The sequence below is a fragment of the Schistocerca piceifrons genome, chromosome 11 (genome assembly GCF_021461385.2).
Source record: "Schistocerca piceifrons isolate TAMUIC-IGC-003096 chromosome 11, iqSchPice1.1, whole genome shotgun sequence".
In the NCBI taxonomy this organism is placed as follows: Eukaryota; Metazoa; Arthropoda; class Insecta; order Orthoptera; family Acrididae; genus Schistocerca; species Schistocerca piceifrons.
In genome coordinates, this window is record NC_060148.1 from 168257492 (window position 1) to 168269943 (window position 12452).

General features: G+C 42.7%; 1 protein-coding gene across 7 annotated transcripts in view; it reads right to left on the bottom strand.

Moving 5' to 3' along the window:
* Positions 1-12452, bottom strand: part of LOC124719919 — a 155465-nt gene that overhangs the window by 10202 nt on the left and 132811 nt on the right. The window lies entirely within an intron of this gene.

A 12452-nucleotide genomic window follows, 5' to 3' on the forward strand; every position in this document is an offset into this window, starting at 1 on the left:
GGTACAACCAAACTTTCAGGAAACATTCCTCACACACAAAGAAAGAAAATATGTTATGTGGACATGTGTTCGGAAACGCTTACTTTCCATGTTAGAGCTCATTTTATTACTTCTCTTCAAATCACATTAATCATGGAATGGAAACACACAGCAACAGAACGTACCAGTGTGACTTCAAACACTTTGTTACAGGAAATGTTCAAAATCTCCTCCGTTAGCGAGGATACATGCATCCACCCTCCGTCGCAAGGAATCCCTGATGCGCTGATGCAGCCCTGGAGAATGGCGTATTTTATCACAGCCATCCACAATACGAGCACGAAGAGTCTCTACATTTGGTACCGGGGTTGCGTAGACGAGAGCTTTCAAATGCCCCCATAAATGAAAGACAAGAGGGTTAAGGTCAGGAGAGCGTGGAGGTCACGGAATTGATCCGCCTCTACCAATCCGTCGGTCACCGAATCTGTTGTCGAGAAGCGTACGAACACTTCGACTGAAATGTGCAGGAGCTCCATCGTGCGTGAACCACAAGTTGTGTCGTACTTGTAAAGGCACATCTTCTAGCAGCACAGGTAGAATATCACGTATGAAATCATGATAACATGCTCCATTGTGCGTAGATGGAAGAAACTAAAATGAGCTCTAACACGGAAAGTAAGCGTTTCTGGACACATGTCCACATAACATATTTTCTTTCTTTGTGTGTGAGGAATGTTTCCTGAAAGTTTGGCTGTACCTTTTTGTAACACCCTGTATAGCTGCAACGTTGAGTGGTTGCTGAGCACATAAAACTAAACTGAAAACATTGCTACGTTTTCTGACAATTTTCTTTTCTCAAACCTAACTAATGTAAAAAAACACACACAAAGGGGATCTTCCCCTATACAACTGGTTGTTAAATAAAGGCCCAGTAGGTATCTACGGATAACTCGTAAGATACTGGATTTCATTAATGAAAGGAGTAAATACAAAATTATATAAACTGACAGAAATCTCAACATAATCTATGTCACTAGGTACTGAACCCGGTACTAGGAGGTTGCCCATCTAACACACTCCATGAGACACAAAACATTGATTTTCAATGTTCCATGTAATACTGATAGAATTAAAAACAATTAAATGCTGTCATGATCCACTCATTAAAAGGAATAGTCTAACACTGAAGACTTAAGAGTGTCATCCTCTTTTGCTCGTGCCTCTGTCCCACGGTCGGCACAGTTAGGGTCGGATTTGGCTCGGTTAATGTTTGAGGGGTGGCCGAATGCCCTCCCTGTCACCACCCCCTACCCCCTGGGGCAGAATTAGTGTACGCCAGCTGTCTGCGTCTAGGTAATCCGTGAAACAGTACGAACGTGTTCAGATGTCTGCGAGTCGTGTAACTGAGGTGGACCGTGGGGACCGGCCCGGTATTCACCTAGTGGGATGTGGAAAACTGCCCAAAAAGCACATCCAGGTCAGCCGACATACCGGCCCACATTGGTAATCTGCCGGGCAGATTCGATCCGGGGCCGGAGCACCTACCCGAGTCCGGGAAGCGGCGCATTAGCGCTCTCGGCCTACCTGGCAGGTCGAAGGTTTAACACAGTGTACGTGTATCTCGAGGCAGTGTAGTTCACGGCATGCAAATTACCCCGACCGTGTTTATGCAGTATTGCAGAATGAGAGCTGTTAGTGCCTTACGACTAGTTTAAACATAATTTCTCTAAATATCTTCTCACTTACACACTGAATGTAAAATGATTAGCACATTAACTCATTAATCAGACATTTGAATTTATTTTATATGTGACAGTTCAATTCTTTAAAGATCAGGAGTTTCCTGGTAATTCTTTAATAAGAAAACAGAAAGATTTGACTGTGCGGCAAATGGAAAATTGGGAACGGGGTTTACCAGCTTAACTACTAATATGAAGGGCTAAAAGGCTTCGTGTCAGGCTGATGTTTTCTTACTTGAACTTATTCTGCTATTTAAAACTGAAGAAAAACCTGTAAGATAGCAACTTAAGAAGGCACCTAAATAAACTGAAGGAACCAGAAGTTGTATAGAGTTTCCAAGGGGGAACTGAAACAATTGAAACTTCAGGTAAGAATCTCACCAATGTAACGGGTGAGACCTACCACAAAGATGACTCACCGAGTTGCAGACAGGCACAACAAATGAATTGGGGCCCTCACTGACCAATACCTCTAGTCTCCCATATAAAAGAAATGAACCAGTTCCTCCACCATCCCTTTACCTCCTGGATCCCCACTCGTCACCGTTGGCACCACCTACACTCCAAACCCCCTACCTCATTCCTCATACACCTTACTACCTCTCCTTTGAAGGGGACATAGCACCCTACTGCGGCAACCCGCTTATAGGCCGTCTAGAGGAGACCTCCCAAAATGCCGAACCCCTCGTCTGGTTCACGTTCGTCGAAGATATCTTTACTATCTGGACTCTGGGTCGAGATACCCTATCCCGAATGGTTCACAACCTCAACACCTCCTCTCCCTTACACTTCGCCCGGTCCTCCCCGATCCAGCACGCTACTTTCGTGGACGTCGACCTTCTCCTCTCCGATCACTCCGTCCTCACCTCTGTCCACATTAGAATCACCGACCACCAATAACACCTACATTTTGACAGTTATCATCCCTTTCGTGCCAACAAATCCCTCCCGTACAGCCTTGTCAGCTGGGGATGGCGTATTTGCAGGGACGAGAACTCCCTTGCCCAGTATGCTGAGCGTCTTACCACGGCCTTCACAGACAGCCACTATCCCCCCAGACCTATTCTACAAATAGATATCCCATACCAGGGTGTATACGTGGACAAGGAAAAAAAATTTCCCGGATTTCCCAATTAAAAATATAGTTTCTCCTGGGTGAAAATACACCTTTCCGTGTTAAGTGACAGTATACTCTTCCTCGACACTGTAAAACTCATCAATCCTTTGAATGTTTATGGTTTTATATACCGACGTAGAATTTCCCAGCACTTTAGAAAATGAAACTCAAGGGGAAAAACAAGTTTTGAAAGACCTTTGATGTGCAGGAACATGTACGGTGCATATTTTCGTATTACGAAGGTATAAATTTGAATTCCACTAAACACCGCACGTCACTTTCTGAAACATTGAAATTGAGAATGCGATGCGCTTTTGTAAGCCAGTCACAGCTCGTGTCACGTCATCTCACAAGCTGATGACAGCACGGGACACGTGATGTAGTCAGCCAATAGCAACATCACTCTTAAGTAGCGCAAACACACAAATAAGAAAAGTTAATGGTTTAAATTAATGTACATAGCATTCACATATAATATTGGTCTCTAAGATTAATAAGCTGGAGGAAAGAGTTGATTTTTAAATGAGAGTCAAACACTCTGTGATTTAAGAAATTCATCGTACATTCTCGAACATAGACCATCTTGCGTAAAAGGAAATTTGCTTTGAATATAACGCTTTTCAAACCACCGTTCGCAATATTTTCCCACGACCTGTTACAAACAGGTTCGTTTCAGCAGTTGCAAGAGAGCGCCAGATAACAGGCGTCACCGCGCTTGCGTAGCTACGATGACACAGGAAGCCCACATGTTTGTACATGTAAAACATTAAAAGATCTTACATTATGGCATAAAAGAAACAATACATCAGAGGATGATTCAAGAGCATCGGAATTTCATGAACCATACTAAAATGCATAATTCGTATGTCCAGATTCGGATGTAAATTTTCATGGAGTACCAGTACTGTACTATCTCACATTCAGTTCTTTATTATGGCATAATGCCATACGTGCACTCGAAATGCAGCGAATAGTTGAAAGAAACCAATAGAGTGAAATTTAATCCTCGGTTTCAAATAAACTGACTGCCTCAGAAGAAAAGATTAATAAAAGCCTAATCTCTTTAGCAAACTGATAAAAATAATTTCACTGTTCTGCAAGGCGATTAATGCTCGACTGTCAGAAAGTTGGAAATAAAATCTGAAACTAGTAACATATATTTGCCTTCCGTAACTATGCGAACATATTTTAATTCATTTGATAGCTCCCGGCCTCAAAAATCCGTTTTATCATTTAACCCAAGTGCTATAAACGAAGAGGAAACAACAAAATCACTGGTCACGTGGTCACAGGTCACGTGGAGACGACACACCTCCCCACCATAACTCAGACTGCACTGTGCATCAGCCCCAGATCTACTATATTTCCGAACCGAGGCAATACTAGATAGTGACGCCAAGCCACACTTCTGTAACCAGAAACGGGAGAAGGTACTACTCAACTACTCACACGCGACTCAACTGCGCACGTGCAAGAGCCCGCCCGCAAACTGCTCCAACGAATCTACTTAACACAGTTGTCACGTCACGCTCACGGGAGGCAATTTGTTGTTACGAAGCATTGCATAGTCTTCATAAAGCCTTTGGCACACTTTGCTGTTGGCAGATGCTTGTATGAGAACTGTGTTTTGTTGCTGTATACGGCGCATTTCCTTTGCAACTTAAGTTTCATTTTCGTTTTTATTTTTTCTCTTTCATGTTTTGTTGCTGCAGTATTATTCTGCAGTAGCGGGATACAGTAATATCGTTTGTCAGAGTATTGGTTCCTATCGGTCAAAATCACAAAAATTTAACTGAAAATTAAAACAATGAAAAATTCCCGGAATTCTAAACAATTCCCAGGTTTCTCCCGGTTTTCTCGTGGATGAAAAAATTCCCGGGTTTTTCCCACATCTCCCGGTTGTCCCAGGTCGTATACACCCTGCATACCATTTTCCTTCACACCCCCAATCCTCCCACCACCCCCAAGAACCAGCTATAAAGGGGTGAGGGATATCCCACTCGAGATCTTTCCCACCCCTCCTAAAATGGCGTTACGTCGCCCACCCTACCTCCACAACATCCGAGTCCGACCCCTTGCCACAGGTACCGTATCCCCGTGGAAGTCCCAGGAGCCAAACCTGCCTAACCCACCCACCCAGCACTTCCTATTCGTCCCATCACAGATTTATCCTAGCCCAGCATGGCCCGGCTGCCCGTGAAAGCAGCCGCGTCATTCAGTAACTCTGTCGCAACCGCTGCACGGCTTTTTATACCGGTGTGCCTACCGATCAGTTGGCCACCGGGACGAATGCCCGTCACCAGACTGTGAGCTCTCTCTTTCCCCACTCGTATTATGCTATCCATTCCCTTTGCCCAGACTGCTGCTTCTACTCTCCTTTTCTGACGAAGGCTTTGTGGGAGAGCTAATGTGCAATTGCATTTTTACTGTGCCGTTTACAACTTAACGTGAAATCTTTACAGTTTCATTAGCAATCTAGCTTTTTCTTATAGTGTCAAAGGGATAAATAGGCAACAATTTGCTGACACTGACTGAATGAATGCAATTAAAACAAAAGGGTAGCTTTCAGATACGAGATGCTAAGGGCATCGCACACACGAGATGCTCAATTTAATTAATGAAAGGAGTCGACACAAAAATATAGCAAACAAAAGGCAATGCAGATATCTAAACAATGAGACTGACAGAGAGTCCATAATAACTACGGAGAAATGCAAAGCTTTAGAAGCCCACACGAGTACAGGAATGACAAATACCAGCTGTACCGAGATTAAAAACATCTTTGAAGGAAAAAGGTGCAGCTGTGTGAGCACCGAGAGCTAAGATGGCAAGCTGGTACAAAGCAAATAAGGGAAAGCTGAAATGGGAAAGGACTACAATGTGTGATCGAGAAGAAAAGAGAATTTTTTAATTTTGCTGGTTTTTTATATAACACTCCCAATTTTTTTATCTTGTTGGGACACATGTTCATGACATATGTTTGCATTATCAATTGTTTTCAATATTTAGTTTACAGTTGACAGTAGAAAACAGTTATACTTGTTTTTGAGTGCTCGGTGAATTTTTACTTGGAAAATGATGGATCAACGATTTTGCGTTAAATTTTGCTCGAATAATGGAATAAAGTGCATTACCACAATTTTAATGTCGACTGTGATTTTTGAAGAATGTACTGCAAGTAAGACAAGAGTTTACCAGTGGTACGAACGTTTTGAGGAGGGGCAAGATGTTGAAGATGACGACCATCCCGGATGCCCTAGCACATCAATTACTGACGAAAATGTGGAAGAAGTAAAGTAAACGGTTCTGGAAAATCACAGTGTCACTATCAGAGAGGTTCTGAGGATGTCGGCATATCCTTCACCTCACGCTAAGTAATTTTTTCAGATGCTTTGGGCACGAAACATTTAACAGCAAAGTTTGATCCAAAACTGTCGAATTTCGACCAAAACTGATTAATAACAGTAACTGTGATTATATTGAAATGAATTACACAATATGAGACACAATCACAGATGCTTAATAAATGTTTTGAATTTTATTTTTCTTCTATCTCTGTGCTGTATTACAACAGTCTTAATTCAATTCCATGTAAGTTCCACATTTGAAGATAATTTATATCACTGCAGGCGATCAGTACGAGTCGTTCACACACATGTGGAAGAGAAATGACAAAATATTCCCTCTCTTACATTGTCTAACCCTGCAGTGCAGCACTAATTACTCCTCTGCCCCTCAGGTAAGCAGCCAACTTTACTTTGCACTACGACTGAAATCACCGACATTAATTAAAATTAAGTGTCTCTTAAAATTTTACTGTCTCTCTAACTATTTTTGTTTGTTATTCGGCAGGAAAGCTACACTCTTAAGAAGCTCTTAATGTTAGCTGGTGTTTCTGGATTCAGCTGTTAACTGCTAGATAGATATTATTATAAAAAACTTGATTCGGGTTGCAGTTTGGCTACCGCCAGCCAGGAGTGTAGCACTGTACAAAAGTGAAATGTGGACGGTACCCATTTCAGATGGTGAGTGAATAGAAGCTTTCAAAATGTTGTACTACAGAAGAACGGTGCACGAATGTTATACGAACAGGAGAAACAACTAACGAAGTGGTACAGAACCTAACTGGAAATAAATTAAACTTGTGGGGAATTGCCAATTTTGAAATGGAGGGAAGTGTGACGGGTAAAAATTGCAGAGGGAGACGAATACACAAATACGGTAAGCGAGTTCGAGTGGCTGTAAGGTGCAGAAGTTCTGCAGAGATGAGGTGACTCGCACACTACAGACTTAAAAATAAAAAAGTTGGAACTTCATAACAAAATGTCGAACAAAATACACGGTGCCAGATCTTCGCAATTCGTTATTAGTTTCTCTCTGTTTGAAATGCTTTTCTCCTCTGCCACTGCATACTGAATTAATGAATAACCACTCCAGCTGCTCAAATGATGTTCTTTAGTCCAGAACCAGTTTTGGATTTTATACTGATTAGTTTTTCTCACAACAGCAGAATTTACATATCCACTGAAAAATGGCACCAATATTGAAGGCAAATCTGGTCATGGACTAAAACAAAGAGTTTTTTGTGACTGGAGTGGTTATTCATTAATTCTTACTTTGTATACATCTTAGACAGTGACAGTTATCAAACCGAGGGTCCTCCCAACGTTAACAAGCAGGCTGCAGAAAGTATCAGCAACTGAACAACTGATTGTCCCCCCTTCATCTCTGCTCACCCTTGTCCGTCCTTTCCAATCTTTCTCAACTTATTGCGCTTCCTCCCCAAGCGAGGAACAAAGTTCTGAGAGTTGTGATAATGCTGCCACTTTCGTATTTGTCTATTGGCAGCACTATACGTTTTGCCCCTCTACGGTTAGTACCAGCCACAATCCCGTCTCCGAATTTATTAATTAAATTTTCCATTCCGACAAAGAGGATGTCTCTTTAAACTCCACCCGAGTCGTGATTAAACTTCATTTCCGTGCTAGTGAACAGAAAATTGTGCAAACTGTGTTTAGGCATTTTTGGTGAGACAGAGTAGTATCGATATGAGGTACTACCCAAAATATTTGAGAATTTCATTGCACCAGTCAGACCAGTAGCAGTACGACATTCTGTCACTAGATGTCCCGAGGTACACATTTCGGTTACTGCGGCACAAAGTTGCGTCATCTTTGGTGCACGCAGTTACGGGGTGCTGGTGTGTATGTCTGCATGTGTTTCAGTGCTTCTGAGAATTGTGAAACAAATAAAGTGAAGGAGCAACTGATTTGTATCAAATTTTGTTTCAAGCTGAAGAAAACTGCAGCTGGAACTCACAGCATCCCGTCAGAGGCATTCGGTCAGAGTGCACCGAGTGAAGCAAACACATTTGAGTGGTTCGAGAGCTTCGAGGGAGGCCGAGAGTCTGCGGAAGATAATGAACACTGTGGTCGAGTCTCGAGATGTACAACAGTAGAAATGATCGTAAAAGCGTGTGATGTGATTCACAAAGACCTAAGGCAGATAATTCGTGATGTTTGTAAGACACTTGGGCTGTTGTATGGTACATTTCATTCAATAGCTAGAACGCTATATGAACTGTAGCCATGTTTGTCCCTCACCTTCTCAGTATTGACCAATGAAACCTCCGCACGTGACAAATCTCGGCTCTACTCTGAAGAGAAGCAGCAATCGTCACAATGGAAAACACCACCTTTTCTGAGGCCGGAAAAAGCTCGACAAGTTTGCAGCAACATACTGTCAATGCTGATCATTTTTGTTTTGACATTCGGGGAATAGTGCACAAGGAGTTTTGTTCCACATAGTCAGACTGTCAACAGACAGTCGTACTGCGAGGTTTTGAGGGAACTGTGGAAAATGTTCAGCGCAAATGGCCCGAGTTGCGGAAAAGGAAAGACTGGTCAGTGCATCGTGACAATGCACTCGGGTATACCTCATTCACTGTGAAGGAATTCCCGGTCAAAAACGTCACGGGAACAGTCCCCCACCCTCAATACGTGCAAGATGTTGCCCCGTGTGCCTTCAAACTGTTCCCCGAGAGTAAAATCGCATTTAAATGGCAACACTTTGGCTGAATTGAAGACATCGAATTGGAGTCCCAATGGGTCCTGAACATCCTTTACCCTGCAGACCTACAGGAGTGCTTATAAATATGCAAACAATGCTGGGATCATTGGACACAGGCCTGAGCTGACGACTTTGAATGTGACAGAAGACTTGTGTCTAGTCTCCTGATTTTTACACTGAAATTCTCAGATATCTTGGGCAGCACCTCGTATTTGTGATTATCTAATGAACACCCACTTATCTTGTTACACAGGAGGGGGAAAAAGCTCAAGTCACAACTGCTATTGCAGTGGCCACTGAAGTGCTGCAATGTCACCACCTGAGCCACAGCGTGCGACCACTGCAGCAATAGTGCTGCCAGGCAGGTACTGACCTCCTGCTGAGGTCGCGCGATGCAAATTCTGCATTAGTGAAAGGTAATGAAGAAGCTGTCAAATCACAGTCTCCAACCTACGCTTTGTTCAGTCTGAGGAAGTTTCTGGACATTTAACAGGGATGACTGTAGAGAGGGCCAGTTTATTTTAGTTAATAGGGCAATGAGATAATGGAGATTCTATGACAGAGAGATTCCAAGAGACACTGTGGCTTAATGGATATGTCACACTACAATGGATAAAACATAATTTATTTCTGTATTCGACAATGTTGTTGTTGTTGTTGTGGTCTTCAGTCATGCGACTGGTTTGATGCAGCTCTCCCTGCTACTCTATCCTGTGCAAGCTTCTTCATCTCCCAGTACCTACTGCAACCTACATCCTTCTGAATCTGCTTAGTGTATTCATCTCTTGGTCTCCCTCTACGATTTTTACCCTCCACGCTGCCCTCCAATGCTAAATTTGTGATCCCTTGATGCCTCAGAACATGATCTACCAACCGACCCCTTCTTCTTGTCGAGTTGTGCCACAAACTCCTCTTCTCCCCAATTCTATTCAATACCTCCTCATTAGTTATGTGATCTACCCATCTAATCTTCAGCATTCTTCTGTAGCACCACATTTCAAAAGCTTCTATTCTCTTCTTGTCTAAACTATTTATCGTCCACATTTCACTACCATACACGGCTACACTCCATACAAATACTTTCAAGAACGACTTCCTGACATTTAAATCTGTACTCGATGTTAACAAATTTTTCTTCTTCAGAAACACTTTCCTTGCCATTGCCAGTCTACATTTTATATCCTCCCTACTTCGACCATTGTCAGTTATTTTGCTCCCCAAATAGCAAAACTCCTTTACTACTGTAAGTGTCTCATTTCCTAATCTAATTCCCTCTGCATGACCCGACTTAATTCGACTACATTCCATTGTCCTCGTTTTGCTTTTGTTGGTGTTCATCTTATACCCTCCTTTCAAGACAGTGTCCATTCTGTTCAACTGCTCTTCCAAGTCCTTTGCTGTCTCTGACAGAATTACAATGTCATCAGCGAACCTCAACGTTTTTATTTCTTCTCCATGGATTTTAATACCTACTCTGAATTTTTCTTTTGTTTCCTTCACTGCTTGCTCACTATACAGATTGAATAACATCGGGGAGAGGCTACAAACCTGTCTCACTCCCTTCCCATCCACTGCTCCCCTTTCGTGCTCCTCGACTCTTATAACCAGTATCTGGTTTCTGTACAAATTGTAAATAGCCTTTTGCTCCCTGTATTTTACCCTTGCCACCTTCAGAATTTGAAAGAGAGTATTCCAGACAACATTGTCAAAAGCTTTCTCTAAGTCTACAAATGCTAGAAACGTAGGTTTGCCTTTCCTTAATCTTTCTTCTAAGATAAGTCGTAGGGTCAGTATTGCTTCACGTGTTCCAACATTTCTACGGAATCCAAACTGATCTTCCCCTAGGTCGGCTTCGATCAGTTTTTCCATTCGTCTGTACAGAATCGCGTTAGTATTTTGCAGCTGTGACAACAATATAATTCAGAATAATGAAGGTGGAAAAACACGTAACTTGAGCAAATGAAGTAGTAAAATACACCGATGGAAAATAAACCTCGACACGAAGGAGGAGTTGTGCGGCATAAGTAAAAGTTGGTAGGCACGTTTCTACACCTGAAAGACAATGTCTACTCAAATTTCATGCTAGTTGCACAAGAATGGCACTATAAGTGCCACTATGAGGACGGAAATCCAGTTTGCTTCAAATACACACTGCAACGGTCGTGAGCCTAAGTCACCTTCGACACTGGACGTGGTGAACTGATGCTAGTCGAGAATGTCTTTAAGGTGACAAAGATGCCATTATTAAAATTTCACTGAGTTTAAATAAGGTCAGATAATAGGACTATAAGAAGGTGGATGTTCCTCCTGCCACACTGCAGAAAGACTCGGCAGGAATGCAGCCACTGTACACGACTGCCGGCAGCGGTAGTCACGGGAACGTGCGGTCGCAAGAAGTCCAGGTTCCGGGCAGCCGTACGACGCTACTGAGAGGGAAGACCACCGTGTTCGGCAACTGGCTCTGGTGTATCGTATTGGATTTGCAGTAGCCATTTGAACAGCAGTTGGCACCACAGTGAAACAAGAAAGTGTTACAAATCAGTTACTTCAAGGACAGCTCTGAGCCAGACACCCAGTAGCGTGTCTTCCACTGACCCCAAACTACCAGCCTCTGCAAGTTTAGTGGTGTCAACTGAGAGCTGGTGGGTGGGCAGGATGAAGGTCAGTTGCGTCTCACTGCCAGTGATCGGCGTTTCTGTACGACAGCAGGACAGCTTTCGTGATTATCCTGCGCACCCTGACTGCAAATCTGTGCGCTGATCTGTTAATTCTATCTGTTATGCTGTCATTCTAGGAAGTGTTTTCCAACAGGATAACGATCGCCCACAAACCACTGTCGTAACCTGACACACACTACAGACTGTCGACACGTTGCCTCGGCCTGCTTTGTCACCGGATCTGTCTCCAACCGAACGCACAGGACACGTCACAGGACGACATCTCCAGCATCGTCCCCGACTGACGTTAACTGTCCCCGTATTGACCGGCCACGTGCAACAGACGTGGAACTCCATCCCACAAACTAACATCTGGCAGCTGTGCAAGATAATACATTCACATTTGTGCACTTACAGTCAACATTCTGGAGGTTACACCTGTTATTACATACCAGCATTTCACGTTTACAATGACTTTTCTTGCACTTACATTAACCTGTGATCTTGCAATGTTAACCACTTAACTGTGTTAGCTACACGCACGTATTCCTGAAATTTCATTACTGTGTATTAATTACTTTTCGGTCTTGCATTTTTTTCCTCTGTCAGTATATTACCTTCATTTGGTGTTAGGAAAATTGAGTTTTTTCGCCATTAACTTAGAATGTTGGTAACATTTCAAATGTCACTAGATGGAATTAACACTATCTGCTGAAAACATTAGTTTATTTCATTTAAAGAGTACTGATGTATACCTATCACGATGACTTTTCACAGCAGAATAAGAAAAAAATGGTTCAAATGGCTCTGAGCACTATGGGACTTAACATCTATGGTCATCAGTCCCCTAGAACTTAGAACTACTTAAACCTAACTAACCTAAGGACACCA